General features: G+C 40.6%; 1 protein-coding gene across 1 annotated transcript in view; it reads right to left on the bottom strand.

The window, feature by feature from the left end:
- The window catches only part of Col24a1 (collagen type XXIV alpha 1 chain), a 266,714-nt gene that overhangs the window by 238,322 nt on the left and 13,388 nt on the right, over positions 1–15,004 (bottom strand). The window lies entirely within an intron of this gene.

Raw genomic sequence — 15,004 nt, 5'->3', positions numbered from 1 at the left:
GCAAGGAGGTCTAGAATTTCTCGATGAATAAGCTTGTTCCACTAGAATCCAATCAGACTTCATAGTCACCTTTAGAGTCACATAGCTTTACATGCCACTCATTAAACAATGAATGAAACCTTTCCTAAAACTGCAGCCAGCTTAGTCAAAGGTGTGATTCTTAGGATTCCTTCAGTTAGAAGTCTCCCACCTGCATCTATGTGTGCTTGGAATAATATCTGGGTGGATTATTACATATTTGTGAAAGAATTATAATATATAAAGAAAATGAAATAAGATAAGATTAGCTAAGAATATTTAGCACTATTCAAAGCAGTGGACAGTTGGCAGTTTCTGTTCATTGCAAAGATTAAACAGGGAGATAGACTCTGGGCTGCAAGTCAGCCAACTGTGCACAATGATGAAATAATTACAGAATAGTATCCATGTATAATCTAGTACTGTATTTAAAATGCTTTCTCACAGAGATATGTACAAAACATACCAATTAGCATACAATTATCAGCTGCTAATGAAGTAGTTATAATTTTGTAGCAGTCATAAAGGACATAAATGCATAAAATATTATGCATTAATGGGTCTCAGTCTTTTCCATCAACAACAATGCAGAAAGGTAAGCTCACTTGGAGATTCAACAGCCAATTTTAAAGCAATAGTGTATAATTTGTAAAAAAAAACAAAAACAAAAACAAAAAAACATACTATCGATCACCCATGTTATTTCAATATAATTTATATAAAGTTTTTACTATATCCCATAACATGGTTGTTTTCATATGCACTATAAATTACTTACCAGCTAAATCTATTAACTGTACTTATCACCAATCTTTAACAAAACTCACATTCTTGAAGTGTGTGCATTGTCAGTCTCTGACTTGAGGGATTCCTGCCCAGTGGTCTCTATCTACAAATGTGTGCATATCTTAGTCTCAGGAGGAAGCCATGGAGTAGTATAGCTTCTTTGAAAATTGCAGTACTTAAAATTAAGATATATATTACCATAGAGTCTGTAAAAGCCATTCCCAGTGTGTCAAGTAAGTCATTGTGGCACAAATAAGTCCCTGATGTGGCATCAAGGGCGGGCTTTGTCGTGAGAAAGCCTGCCTTGCAGGAAGGCCTGTTTCAAGAAGTCACTTGATCTTATTTAACTGAGGTGTTATTAGGAAGAGGATTAATTCAAAAACTTAAAAATGGGTATGTATTCTTGATATCCTATAGGCACTTCAGAATGCTTCCTTGAATTTTACTGTATAATAGAATTTATGGTGAATAACTTGTAAAAGCGTCAGGTGCTTTTGAACAGTTATCACTCAGTAAGCGCACGGCCAGGAATGCATTCCTGAGACAGTCTGCTCCCCGGTGTGGGCTATTCTTTCAGTAGCTGCTCACATTCCTCCCTTATATTGCAGGTAGACAGCAAGCCTCTCTACAAATGCAGCTAATCTCTTGGTGCCTTATTGTCCTAGCTTTATCATATTACAATTTTATGATCGCGCTGTAGAACATTAACTAAATTTAATAATTCGGTCTATTTAAGTATTCTGGAATCACGGTTTTGTTTCTCATGACATCCTAGAGCTCTTCAGCCACCTGAACTCAGCACCTACACTTTTGTCATCGCTCCCTCAGTGTTCACTGCTCACCTCTTTACTCTGCTAATTGAGTCCTAACTCATGATTGCACCCACAGTCAACCTTAGAAGTTTGTATTTCTACAAGGAACAACAATTTTCTTTCTTTTTTTTTATTAATTTATTCTTGTTACATCTCAATGTTTATCCCATTCCTTGTATGGAACAACAATTTTCATGTAGGATGTTTACTCAAAAACATTCACATAATATTATTCATGATTCTTTTCTGGGAATCTATTTTTACAGTTCTTTACTTCCTTTTATGATTTGAATTTTTTCACTGTTCTTAAGATAATGCTCTTTCTGGTCATTTCAAAAGCGCAGCCTTTTGATTTATTTTCCCCCTTTTGTCTATTTTCTATGTTATGCATTGGTATCAGGTTTTAGTCTTTCTTTGTTCTGCTTTCTGAAGTTTAGTCTTCCTAACTGGCTTAGGAGGATATTTAAGCTAGAAATCTGCCTGAGCAATGTTCTAGCCATATCTTCTAGATGCCATAAGTGCTCTTTTCATTGCTTTTGTTTCCCAGAAACTGTTGGTATGCATTTCCTATGTCTTTTTAAAGTTTTAATGTCCCAGTTACAAGTTTTCTGATTTACTTTGTTGTCTGATGTTGTTGCTAAAATCTGACCTAACAGCAATGCGAGCAGAGAACAGTGAAAATTGATTTTATTCTGAATACTTTTCAGTCCCAGTAATGTTCTGAAAGCACCTGCAAAGGTATTATTGAAAATTTAATATGTTTCATGGAGTCAGTAAGACTCTACAATTCATTTCTTGTATTCTCTGTGTCTTTGCTTTTATACAATTATTCCAACAGAAATTACTTAGTTTGTTATTAGATCCATTTCTGTTTTACTGTGTCCCGGGTCATGTGTGATTTTCCTCTATGCTCCTCCCAATCTTATCTCAATCTATAAGGTTTTGTTTCTGTGACTTTGGAGTTCCCCAAACCCACAAGTCACATCCATTCTACTCTCTTGCCAGCCCATCATTTCCCTGGTGCCTCATGTTTCTGCTTCATCGTCGTTTTCACAAGGGTGATCTGGCTTGAGATGTTTCTTATCTTTTGTTTTAAATAAGTGATCAGAATATCCAACCGTCTCATAGCCATATTTTTGCACGCATCATATTTTTAGCTATGTTGACTTGCATTTTCCTTTGGCATCTTTCTACTTATGCTGCACCAGAGTCTGTCACTTGCCTGTTATTTCCCAGCCAAATATATCCGGTATACAGATGCTGTGAAAACAAGACTATGTCTTCCAAACTCCTTCAGTGTTAATAGAATTTTCTTTCTAAAATGAGTTCTTTAATGTGGTCCTACCTGTCTGTGAGCCATGCTAATCCAGGGGGCTGGCAAAGCTAGCTTTGCCTACCTCATTCTCCTCTGGGCTCACTCCTATTTGCTCAATCTTCAGAATGAACCTATCACCTCAGGCAGTAGACTGGGGCATTTTCTAAGTTCTCCCCCATTAGCCAACAGTGGGATCTGTTCTTTTGTTTTGTACCTTCCTCTGGCCAGTGTCTGCTCTCCTCCTGCCTGCCACAGTGGCTCTCAATCTTCCTAATGCTGTGACTCCTTAATAGAGTTCCTCATGTTGTGGTGACACTCAACTATAAAATTATTTTGATTGCTACTTCAGAACTGTAATTTTGCTGTTAGAAATTGTAATATAAATATGTCTGTTTTCCAATGGTCTTAGGTGACTCTTGGGAAAGGGTTGTTTGACCATCAAAGGGGTCAGGACTCATAGGTTGGGACCATTGATCTAGCACTTCTGGTGTGTCATGGATAAACATTCCTTACTCCTTTTCATTGTTTGTTTGTTTGTTTGTTTGTTTCTTCTGCGACTGTTTTCTGGGATGTAACTATTCAACTATGCCATCTCTGTATACATTTTCTTTTCTCTTTATATTTTAACCCTTGTAGATTTTAGTAGTCTCTTTTTTTTGTTTGTTTGTTTTGTTTTTTTCAAAACTGACAAGTTTAGGGTTATTTGTCCTATTTAGCTTGGTTCTTTTACTCTGAAAACAGAAGTGGGAAGACACTACCTCAAAGTTCCATATTTACTTAGTCTAAGCCCAGGGATTGGAGAGATGGTTCTACAATAGAGAGCATATGTTACTTTTGCAGAGGACCTGGCTCAGGTTCCCTGCAACCTCATGGTGGCTTCCACCTATCAGTAACTCCAGGTTCATGGAGCTGATGCCTCCTTCTGATCTCAGGAGGCATCAGGCACCTGGTGCATAAACATACATGCAAGCAAAACCACTTAAACATGTAAACTAAATCTAAAAGAAAATTAAAATCTATGCACTCAGAGGAAGGACAGCAGGTTGCCAAGAAGAGACTTGATACCCTATGATCATATACAGGGGGAGGTAATTCCCCTCAAGAACAGTCATAGGGGAGGGGAATAATGGGAAAATGGGAGGGAAGGAAGAATGGGAGGATACAAGGGATGGGATAACCATTGAGATGTAACAAGAATAAATTAATAAAAATAATTTTTTAAAATCTATGCTTACTTCATGAATGATGAAGCCAAGGAACAGAAAAATAATATAATGGAATCAAGGTCATACAGCTAGTTAATGGTTGAGCTGAATTTGAACCATCATGTGACCTCAAGGTTGACACAGTGGCTGTCTCATCCCGTGGCCTGATGGCTACCATGTTCTTCATATATCACTTTTAGGTTATCACCAGCTCACCATGGCAGGATTACTTTTCCCTACTTAGATCACATGGTGGGGAATGAGCGCTATAGATAAACTGGAACCCTCTATTGGGTAGCTGTTTCCTGAAACAGTCCTTCCTGGAGGGAACAGAGGAGGCTCTGCAGGCTCCCAAGACATAGGTGGCACCTCTCCATCCACAAATACTAAGAGGGTAGAGACTCTCTGGTGGAGTTGTTTCAAGGTTGCACACAGGTTCCAGGGACACAGATGCCATCACCCATGCTGGCGTGGGCTTCTTAGTGATGCATAGCCTGAGTCCTCCGCTCCCGTAAATTACTATAGTGAGCTCCTGTTCTCTAAGCTGGGCTTGGGGAGGGTTTTGGGGGTTTTTTGTTAGTTTGTTTATATGTTTTTCTTCTGTAATTGTCTCTCAAATAAATATAAACTTCCCAGGCAGAGCCACACAACAGCACCATAGTTCCAGTCACAGACTAAGCACATTTTGGGGCCGGAAGTTAACAGAAAAGAGAATAGGAAACCCAGAAAGAGAAGACACATATACAAAAGATTGGGGGAAATGGGAGTAAAGGAAAGGAGACAAAAAATAAAAAAGAGCAGAGAGAGAAAAAGAAGAAGGAGGAAGAGGAGGAAGAAGAAGAAGGAAAAGAAGGAGAAGAAGAAGAAAGAGAGAGAGGGAGAGAGAGAGGGAGGGAGAGAGAGAGAGAGAGAGAGAGAGAGAGAGAGAGAGAGAGAGAGAGAGAGAGAGAGAGAGAGAGAGAGAGCATCTAGAGCACAAGTGCTTTAATCTTTAGTTTAATCCTGGCTTAGATATGACTAAATTATAAATTAGATTTACCTATTTGGTACCAATATATAAAACAAGTAAGTTGTCTGTAATGAGTTAGTTTCATGAGCAGCCCTTGCCACAAAATTAACCCAGATCTTTAGTTCATGTCACTGAATAAATCAGTTACCTCTTGGGAAAAAAATGTAGATAATTCGTAATACAGCACTAGAGTTGCCCTGATTTCTTAAAGAACTCTGGTGACATTTACTAAATTCTCCCTATGTACCCAGGACCTCTCTAAGGACTTTCCCATATTATCATAAGTCTCCCATCTCTATACGTGTATTCTATTATCACCTACATATTACAGTTATGAAAAGTCGGGGATAAATTCTATCTCCAAGGCCATCTAACTAGAGAGTGCAGAGACATCTACAGAATGCAGTTTTGAAGAGTCAACCTCTTACCTCAGTGACTTTTAGTAGTCTATTTTGCTTTACCCAAGGGCAGAGTGCACTGTACCCCTTTCCTCTATCTGCTTCTTAAATGTAGAATAAATGGTGGTGTTGCCAAGACAACAGCCATGCTCTCTTTACTGTAAACAGCAGGCCTAATGATGTCATTCAAACCATAGCTGCAACGACCACATTTCTGACTCACAGACCTCTCTGCTGGCTTTGCATAGCCAACTGTCTGCTGGATTTATTCAGGAGAAATTACAAGTTTCCAAAGCAGGTCTAACTCAATATGTTATCCTCAAACTTTATTTTTCCTACTTCAGTGTTTTTGTCAGTAAAGGGGCAGCCAGCATGACCTTTCTGTAATAGGCATGACATTATGACACTGCTCGGTGGCTTTGTGTGACTCATGAAATCTGTGTCTTCAATTCCTGCCTTATCTCTCTCACTTCCTGTTCATCTCACCTTATTTTTTTTATTTTTTATATTTAATCTTATTGATCCCACTTTGAACTCTTAGTCCTTGCACTTGGTGGGCTTTTAGCTTCATGACATCCTAAATCCTTTGTTCCTTGGACTAATTTTTGTTTTTTTTTATTTTTATTATTATTTTTTTGTTGTTGTTGTTGTTCTTCTAGACAGGGTTTCTCTGTGTAGCCTTGGCTGCCCTGGCCTCACTTTGTAGACCAGGCTGGCCTTAAACTCACCGAGATCCAACTTCCTCTGCCTCCTCAAATACTGGGATTAAAGGCATGCACCACCACACCCAGCTCCTTGGACTAATTTTCATTAGCTGCTTTTTACAATGATAAAAATTCATGGTGAATGTAACATAAATCTGTAAGTTTTGTGAGTTTTTCTAGTGTTTTGAAGCTGGGTGTGGACTTGGAGAATCTTTTAACTTGAACTTGGTGTTATAACTAAAAGTGGTTCTGGAAGCAACGCTCTTACATGCTCACCTTCCTTCCTTGGTACAGCTGTCTACTCCACAGCATCCTCCACTTGGGATTATATTCATTCTTTCTAAACTTTTTGCTTCACCAAAGCTTATCAGTTTTTAAAATCCCACTGGTTCAGAGCCCCACTGAGAGTATCTACCCCCAACAGGAACTGAGCTCCGTGTCACATCATTTTCAATTTCATTTGTATTTTAGAGGCAGTATCTTACTGGCTTTTTCCAGCCTGGTGTCAAATCCCTGGCCTTGAGAGAGTCTCCTGACTCAGTCACCCAAGCATATTTATGATCATTACAGGCATCATTCCACCCCCCACCCCATCCCACCCCCCATCCCACCCCACCCCATCTCACCTACCCCACCCCACTCACCTCACCCCATGCCACCCCTCATCCCACCCCACCCCATCTCACCTACCCCACCCCACTCACCTCACCCCATGCCACCCCCATCCCATCCCACCCCCCCATCCCACCCCACCCCATCCCACCCACCCACGCCCCACCCCACCCCATCTCACCCACCCCCACCCCACTCACCCCACCCCATCCCACCCCACCCACCCCCACTCCCACTGCACTGCCCCTTCTCCCAATGAGAAAAAGAGGGAGATGGATGAAGTAGGGCATAGGGAGGGAGAAGTCCAGTCTCAGAAGAGGACGCTAGGGCTTACACTCCTGCCTCTATAAATACACTAACTTGTAACTAACTCTATGGGGTGTATACTCCGTGCTTAAACCATTCAGATGTGGTGGCATAGGAATCTACATTTGTTTTTCAAATACAGAAAGCAAAGATCTGTTCTCATGCCATGCCAAGTCAGAGGAACAAGCAATGTATAGTTAGCCCTGAGAGCTTAGAGATGCTTTACATTTTTTAGCCATTGTAGCTTAAGTGATTTCTTTTTTTTTCTTTTTTAAGTAAGTTTATTTATGTATTTATTTACATATTTACTTATGTATTTATTTATTTATTATTCACTTTACATCCTGATTCTTTTTTTTTTATTGTTAATTTATTCTTGTTACATCTCAATGGTAATCCCATTCCTTGTATCCTCCCATTCTTCCCTCCCTCCCACTTTCCCATTATTCCCCTCCCCTATGACTCTGACTGAGGGGGATTACCTCCCCCTGTATATGCTCATAGGGTATCAAGTCTCTTCTTGGCAACCTGCTGTCCTTCCTCTGAGTGCCACCAGGTCTCCCTCTCCAGGGGACATGGTCAAATGTGAGGCACCAGAGTCAAAACAACTCTGAGATTCCATTTTACACCCATCAGAATGGCTAAGATCAAAAATTCAAGTGACACCACATGCTGGCGAGGATGTGGAGAGAGAGGAACACTCCTTCATTGCTGGTGGGAATGCAAACTAGTACAGCCACTTTGGAAATTTATCTGGTGCTATCTCAGAAAAATGGGAATAGGGCTTCCTCAAGACCCAGCTATTCCACTCCTTGGAATATACCCAGAAGATGCTCCAGCACACAACAAGAAACTTTGCTCAACCATGTTCATAGCAGCCTTATTCATAATAGCCAGAACATGGAAACAGCTTAAGTGATTTCTTAAAGCTTTCAAGTTCTAGAGTATAACAAGTCACAGAGTTAACTCCTTCTGTTAAATGATTACATGGATATATATTAATCCTAATTAATTTTCAGTATTTCAAATTTTCATACAACTTGGCAAGTCCTACAGCTATATTTTTTTCTGATGTTGCACTTGTGCCAAATTAAAAAAAAAAAAAAAAATTAGGGGGATTCCAAGATGGCGCCGACCATTAAGCCACGTACCTGATCTACTCCGAGGAGACCAGAGACATAAGTGGAGCAACAGATTGCTGGACTTTGAGAACTGTAGGTGAGTGGGGCCCCAAAGGCCGCAGACCAAACAGGGGCCCTACCCTCCTGGGCCAAGCAACATCCCGGAGGTGCTAAATGCACTCCCCAAACTCTGAAACGGAATCCACATGCAAACTGCAGCCTGTATATAAAGCACAGACTCGCTGTTTGGAGAGGGGATTTTCCAGAGTCCCCAACCAGAGGAGTCTCAGTGAAGAGGGTGAATCTGCCCTAGGATTCCTCCTTCCACACCATCCCAAACTGTGGAGGTCACCTGCCTAGGCTGAGTGGAAACACAGGCAGCGGGACCCAACAGAGACAGCTAAAATGGGACTGCAGCTCGCTAGCCATCTGGGGCCCAACCTAACACCAATCACAGCGGACTGAGCCTGCAAACAGTGGCAGTGAGAAATCAGCTTGAACTGCTTCCACAGACCTATCAGGAGACGTGGGTCTTGCCTAGAGCGGTAGCTGAACTTCTTAGCCCTGAGGGAAGACCTGGTTCTGCGGGCTTCCGCCAGAGCTCTGCAACCCTAGTCTTACTAACCGCCCAGCTGCAAGGCACTGGCCCTGCGCTCCCTGCTCCCCGAATGAGAGAACCCAGGTGGGGCTCCTGGCCCAAGCAAGGCAGGCACTCTCACATTATCGGGGGATGAGACATGGATAAGTCGTGTTTGCAGTGTCTAATTGCTGACCTAGAGTGTGAGTGGACCAACATAGCCCAGCGGGAAGATCTGGTTCCCCGGGAGACCGCCAGAGCTCTGCAACCCTAGTCTTACTAACTGCCCAGCCGCAAGGCACTGGCCCTGCGCTCCCTGCTCCCCGAACGAGAGAGCCCAGGTGGGGATTCTGGCCCGAGCAAGGCAGGCACTCTCACTGTATCGGGAGACGAAAAGAGGGTCTTGCTTGCAGTGCCTAATTGCTGACCAAGAGCGACCTTGGTCCCTCCAGGCATATAGTTCTGAGAGAGGTTGGGCACTGCTACAGGGTATAGAGACAGAGCTAAAAGACAGCTACACCCCCAGAAGATCTGATCTACTGGGGTCTTGACTACAAAACCACAGGAAGGACAGGCAGCTGGGATCAACCTACTCAACTAGAACGTTTGTGTGCAGACCTTATTCTAGGTACCAAAACTGCGGATCTGAATTACAGCAGTAAAGTCCAAACAGATATCTACTTTGGCTGGCTCAGCTTGGAGCCCACGGTGCAGAGGAAAATCACCAGGAGTGAAACCGGATCACCTACCTGTTCCACGGAAATACTCCCTGATCCCCCACAGGCAAGAGCACCTGACCTATAATCAGTCATCAATTAACCACTCTCAATCAGCGAAGGTCACTACAAAATACCTTCCAACATCAGAGCCATCAAAATGACAAGAGGACAGTGAAAGAATGCTATCAAAAGCCAAAACAGTTTGGCATCTCTGGATCCCAACATTCCCAATGAAAACAACCTAGAGAACCTAACAGCAATGGATAGGCAAGAAAATGACCTCAAGTCCTTAGTAAAGAAGATGATAATGGAAGAAACAAATAAAATCTGTAAACAAATGCAGGAGGAGGCAAACAAGAGGGCTGAAGAGTTTAAAAAGTCATATAAAGAGGCACTTGAAGAATTTCAGAAAAATATAAATAACCAGATGATGGAAATCATTAAAACAGTCCAAGACATGAAGATAAAAATAGAAGCTATGATGCAGGAACACACAGAAGAAAAACGTGATCAAGAGGCATCAAAGAAGAAAGCAAGCATCTCAGAGGTGGCCTTATCTAACAGATTGCAAGAAATGGAAGAACGAGTATCGGGACTTGAAGATACAATCGCAGAACTGGAAACAACCATTCAGGGAAATGCTAAATCTGAAAAATTCCTGACACAGGCCATACAAGAATTAAAAGACAACATGAAAAGACAAAACTTGAGAATAATTGGGATAGAGGAAAGAGAAGATAGCCGACTCCATAGCCCAGAACATATCTTTAATCAAATAATGGAAGAAATTTCCCCCAATTTGAAGAAGGAGATGCATACGAGCATACAAGAGGCCTACAGAACACCAAATAGAATAGACCTGAAAAGAAAATCTTCCCGCCACATAATAATAACAACACAAAATATACAGAACAAGGAAAAAATATTGAAAGCACAAGAGAAAAAGGCCGAGTAACATATGAAGGCAAACCTATCAGAATTACTCCTGACTTCTCAGCAGAGACCATGAAAGCCAGAAGGGCCTGGACAGAGGTGCTGCAAACCCTAAGAGAACACAGATACCAGGCAAGACTACAATATCCAGCAAAATTATCAATAACCAGTGACAGAGAAGACAAGATATTCCATGACAAAACCAAATTCAAACAGTACCTAGCCACAAATCTGGCTTTACAGAAGTTACTAGAAGGAAAACTCCACCCCAACTGATCAAACTACAACCATAACTACATAGGAAATAGGTAACTATACCATTGTAAAATCACAACCTCACAAAATCTTGACTGTTACAAATACCAAAAATGAAGGGACTTACCAATCACTGGTCATTAATATCTCTCGTCAATGGTCTCAATTCTCCAATAAAAAGACACAGACTAATAGAGTGGATGCATAAACATGACCCAACATTCTTCTGCATTCAAGAAACACACCTCAACCACAAGGACAGACATTGCCTCAGAGTAAAAGGTCAGGGAAAAATATTCCAAGCAAATGGTCACAAGAAACAAGCTGCGGTAGCCATTCTAATATCTAATAAAATAGACTTTCAACCAAAATTAATCAAAAGAGATGAGGATGGACACTTCGTACTCGTCAAAGGTAAACTCAACCAAGAAGACATCACGATTTTGAACATATATGCTCCGAATACAAGGGCTCCCACATTTGTAAAAGATTTATTAACAAAGGTTGCCCCACTCATCGATACCCACACATTAATAGTGGGAGATTTTAACACCCCACTTTCACTCAAGGATAGGTCTTTGATTCAAAAACTAAGCCGGGAAATAACCTCATTAACCAATGTCATGAAGCAAATGGATCTAATAGATATCTACAGAACTTTCCACCCAAACGCTAAGGAGTATACCTTTTTCTCAGCACCCCATGGAACATTCTCTAAAATTGATCACATAGTTAGTCATGAAGCAAACCTCAACAGATACAAGAAGATTGAAATAATACCTTGTATCTTATCAGATCACCATGGTCTAAGGCTGGACTTCAACAGCAACAGAAATAACAAAAAGCATTCTAACACGTGGAAACTAAACAACTTTCTACTTAATGACACATGGGTCACGGAAGAAATAAGGGAAGAAATAAAAGACTTCCTGAAATTCAATGAAAATGATGGAACAACATACCCAAATTTGTGGGACACATTGAAAGCAGTGCTAAGAGGAAAACTCATAGCATTAAATGCCTTTAAAAAGAAAATGGAATCATCCCACATAAACAACTTAACAACACATCTGGAAGCTCTAGAAAAAAAAGAAGCAGAAACACCCAAGAGGAGTAGACGCCTAGAAATAATCAAACTCAGGGCTGAAATCAATAAATTAGAAACAAAGAGAACAATCCAAAGAATCAACAAAACCAAGAGCTGGTTCTTTGAGAAAATTAACAAGATAGACAAACCATTAGCCAAGCTAACTAAAAGACAGAGAAACACTATCCAAATTAACAAAATCAGAAATGAAAAGGGAGACATAACAACAGACACCGAAGAAATACAAAGAATCGTAAGAACCTACTTTAAAGGCATTTATGCCACAAAATTCGAAAATTCAAGGGAAATGGACAAATTTCTTGACCAATTCCATTTGCCAAAATTGAACCAAGACCAGATAAATTAAATAGCCCTATTTCGCCTATAGAAATAGAAGCAAACATTGATAGTCTCCCAACCAAAAAAAAGCCCAGGGCCAAATGGTTTCAGCGCAGGATTCTACCAGTTCTTCAAAGAGGAGCTAATACCGATGCTATTCAAGCTATTCCGAAAGATAGAAATGGACGGAATATTACCAAATTCCTTCTATGAGGCCAAAGTCACATTGGTACCTAAACCTCACAAAGACCCAACAAAAAAAGAGAATTTCAGACCAATTTCTCTTATGAACATTGATGCAAAAATACTCAACAAAATACTCGCAAAGCGAACACAACAGCATATCAAAGACATCATTCACCATGACCAGGTAGGATTCATTCCAGGCATGCAGGGATGGTTTAACATATGGAAATCCATCAATGTAATCCATCATATAAACAAAATGAAAGAGAAAAACCACATGATCATCTCTTTAGATGCATAGAAAGCATTTGACAAATCCAACACCCATTTATGTTTAAAGTTCTGGAGAGATCGGGAATACAAGGCACTTATCTAAACATAATAAAGGCTATATACAGCAAGCCAACAGCCAACATTAAATTAAATGGAGAGATACTCAAGGAAATCCCTCTAAAATCGGGAACCAGGCAAGGCTGCCCTCTGACCCCATATCTCTTCAATATAGTTCTTTAAGTTCTAGCCAGAGCAATAAGACAGCAAAAGGGGATCCAAATGGGAAAGGAAGAAGTCAAATTATCCCTATTTGCAGATGATATGATAATGTATATAAGTGACCCCCAAAATTCCACCAGAGAACTCGTACAGCTGATAAACACCTTCAGCAAATTGGCAGGATACAAAAGAAACTCAAAAAAGTCAGTAGCTTTCCTGTATACAAATGACAAACAGGCAGAGGAAGAAATTAGGAAAACTACTCCCTTCACGATAGCCACAAACAATATAAAATATCTAGGAGTAACTCTAACCAAGCAAGTGAAGGACTTATTCGAAAAAAAACTTCAAACCTCCGAAGAAAGAGATTGAAGATGACATCAGAAGATGGAGGGATTTACCTTGTTCGTGGATGGGGAGAATCAACATAGTAAAAATGGCCATCTTACCAAAAGCAATTTACAGATTCAATGCAATCCCTATCAAAATACCTACAAAATATTTTGAAGACATTGAAAGATCAATTCTCAAATTCGTATGGAGAAATATAAAACCCAGAATAGCAAAAACAATCCTATACAACAAAAGATCCTCTGGAGGAATCTCCATACCTGATCTCAAGCTGTACTACAGAGCAACAGTAATTAAAACATCATGGTACTGGCAAAGCAATAGACTGGTGGATCAATGGAATCGAATTGAAAACCCAGAGATGAATCCACACACATTTGCTCACTTGATTTTTGACAAAGAAGCCAAATCTATTCAATGGAAAAATGATAGCATCTTCAACAAATGGTGCTGGTCTAACTGGATGTCTACATGTAGAAAAATGCAATTAGACCCTTATTTGTCACCATGCACAAAACCCAAGTCCAAGTGGATTAAAGACCTCAACTTAAAACCAGAGACATTAATTCAGTTAGAGGAAAAAGTGGGGAAGAGCCTGGGACACATAGGCACAGGAAACAACTTCCTGAACAGTATACCAACAGCCCAGGCCTTAATGTCGACAATTAATAAATGGGACCTCATGAGGCTGAGAAGCTTCTGTAAGGCAGGAGACACTGTCAAGGGAACAAAGCGACAGCCTACACAATGGAAAAAGATCTTCACCAACCCTTCATCTGACAAAGGTTTAATATCCAAAATATATAAAGAACTCAAGAAATTAAACACCACAAAACCAAACAACCCAATTGTGAAATGGGGCTTGGAACTTAACAGAGAATTCTCAACAGAGGAATATCAAATGGCCAAGAAACACTTAAAGAAATGCTCATCCTCGTTAGTCATTAGAGAAATGCAAATCAAAACGACACTGAGATTCTATCTTACACCCATCAGAATGGCTAAGATCAAAAACTCAAATGACACCACATGTTGGCGAGGATGTGGAGAGAGAGGAACACTCCTTCATTGCTGGTGGGAATGCAAACTAGTACAACCACTTTGGAAATCTATCTGGCACTTTCTCAGAAAAATGGGAATAGGGCTTCCTCAAGACCCAGCCATCCCACTCCTTGGAATATACCCAGAAAATGCCCTACCACACAACAGGGTCATATGCTCAACCATGTTCACAGCTGCTTTATACATAATAGCCAGAACATGGAAACAGCCTAAGTGTCCCTCAGTAGAAGACTGGACTAAGAAACTGTGGGATAATTACACTATGGAATACTACTCGGCTATTAAAAACAAGGAATTCCCGAAATTTGTGGACAAATGGATTGATCTAGAAATTATCATAATGAGTGAGTTCACCCAGAAGCAAAAAGAGACAAACAGTATATACTCACTTATATCAAAACACTAGTCCAAGGGATACGTACCATGAAAATCTTTACTTACCAAGAAAGTGGGTCAGAGGAGAGGACATCCTATTGAGACTTTAGGCGAGAGTAGCACGGAAGAATGGGGAAATAGTAGGACCCACAGGGTCCTGGAAACCTACAAGAAGAACTTTATGACAGGCAGAGCTGGATCCTGGGGTCCTCCTCAAACTAAGGCACCAGCCAAGGAGAATATAGACATTAAACTTTGAACCCCTACCAATACCTAGCCAATGAACAGGATATTCTCCACCGTTGAGTGGAGAGTGAGATCTGACTCTCACATGAACTCTGG

Source organism: Acomys russatus, chromosome 23 (genome assembly GCF_903995435.1).
Source record: "Acomys russatus chromosome 23, mAcoRus1.1, whole genome shotgun sequence".
In the NCBI taxonomy this organism is placed as follows: domain Eukaryota; kingdom Metazoa; phylum Chordata; class Mammalia; order Rodentia; family Muridae; genus Acomys; species Acomys russatus.
Note: the sequence above shows the minus strand (reverse complement) of the source record. Positions and strands in the feature narration are given on the sequence as shown.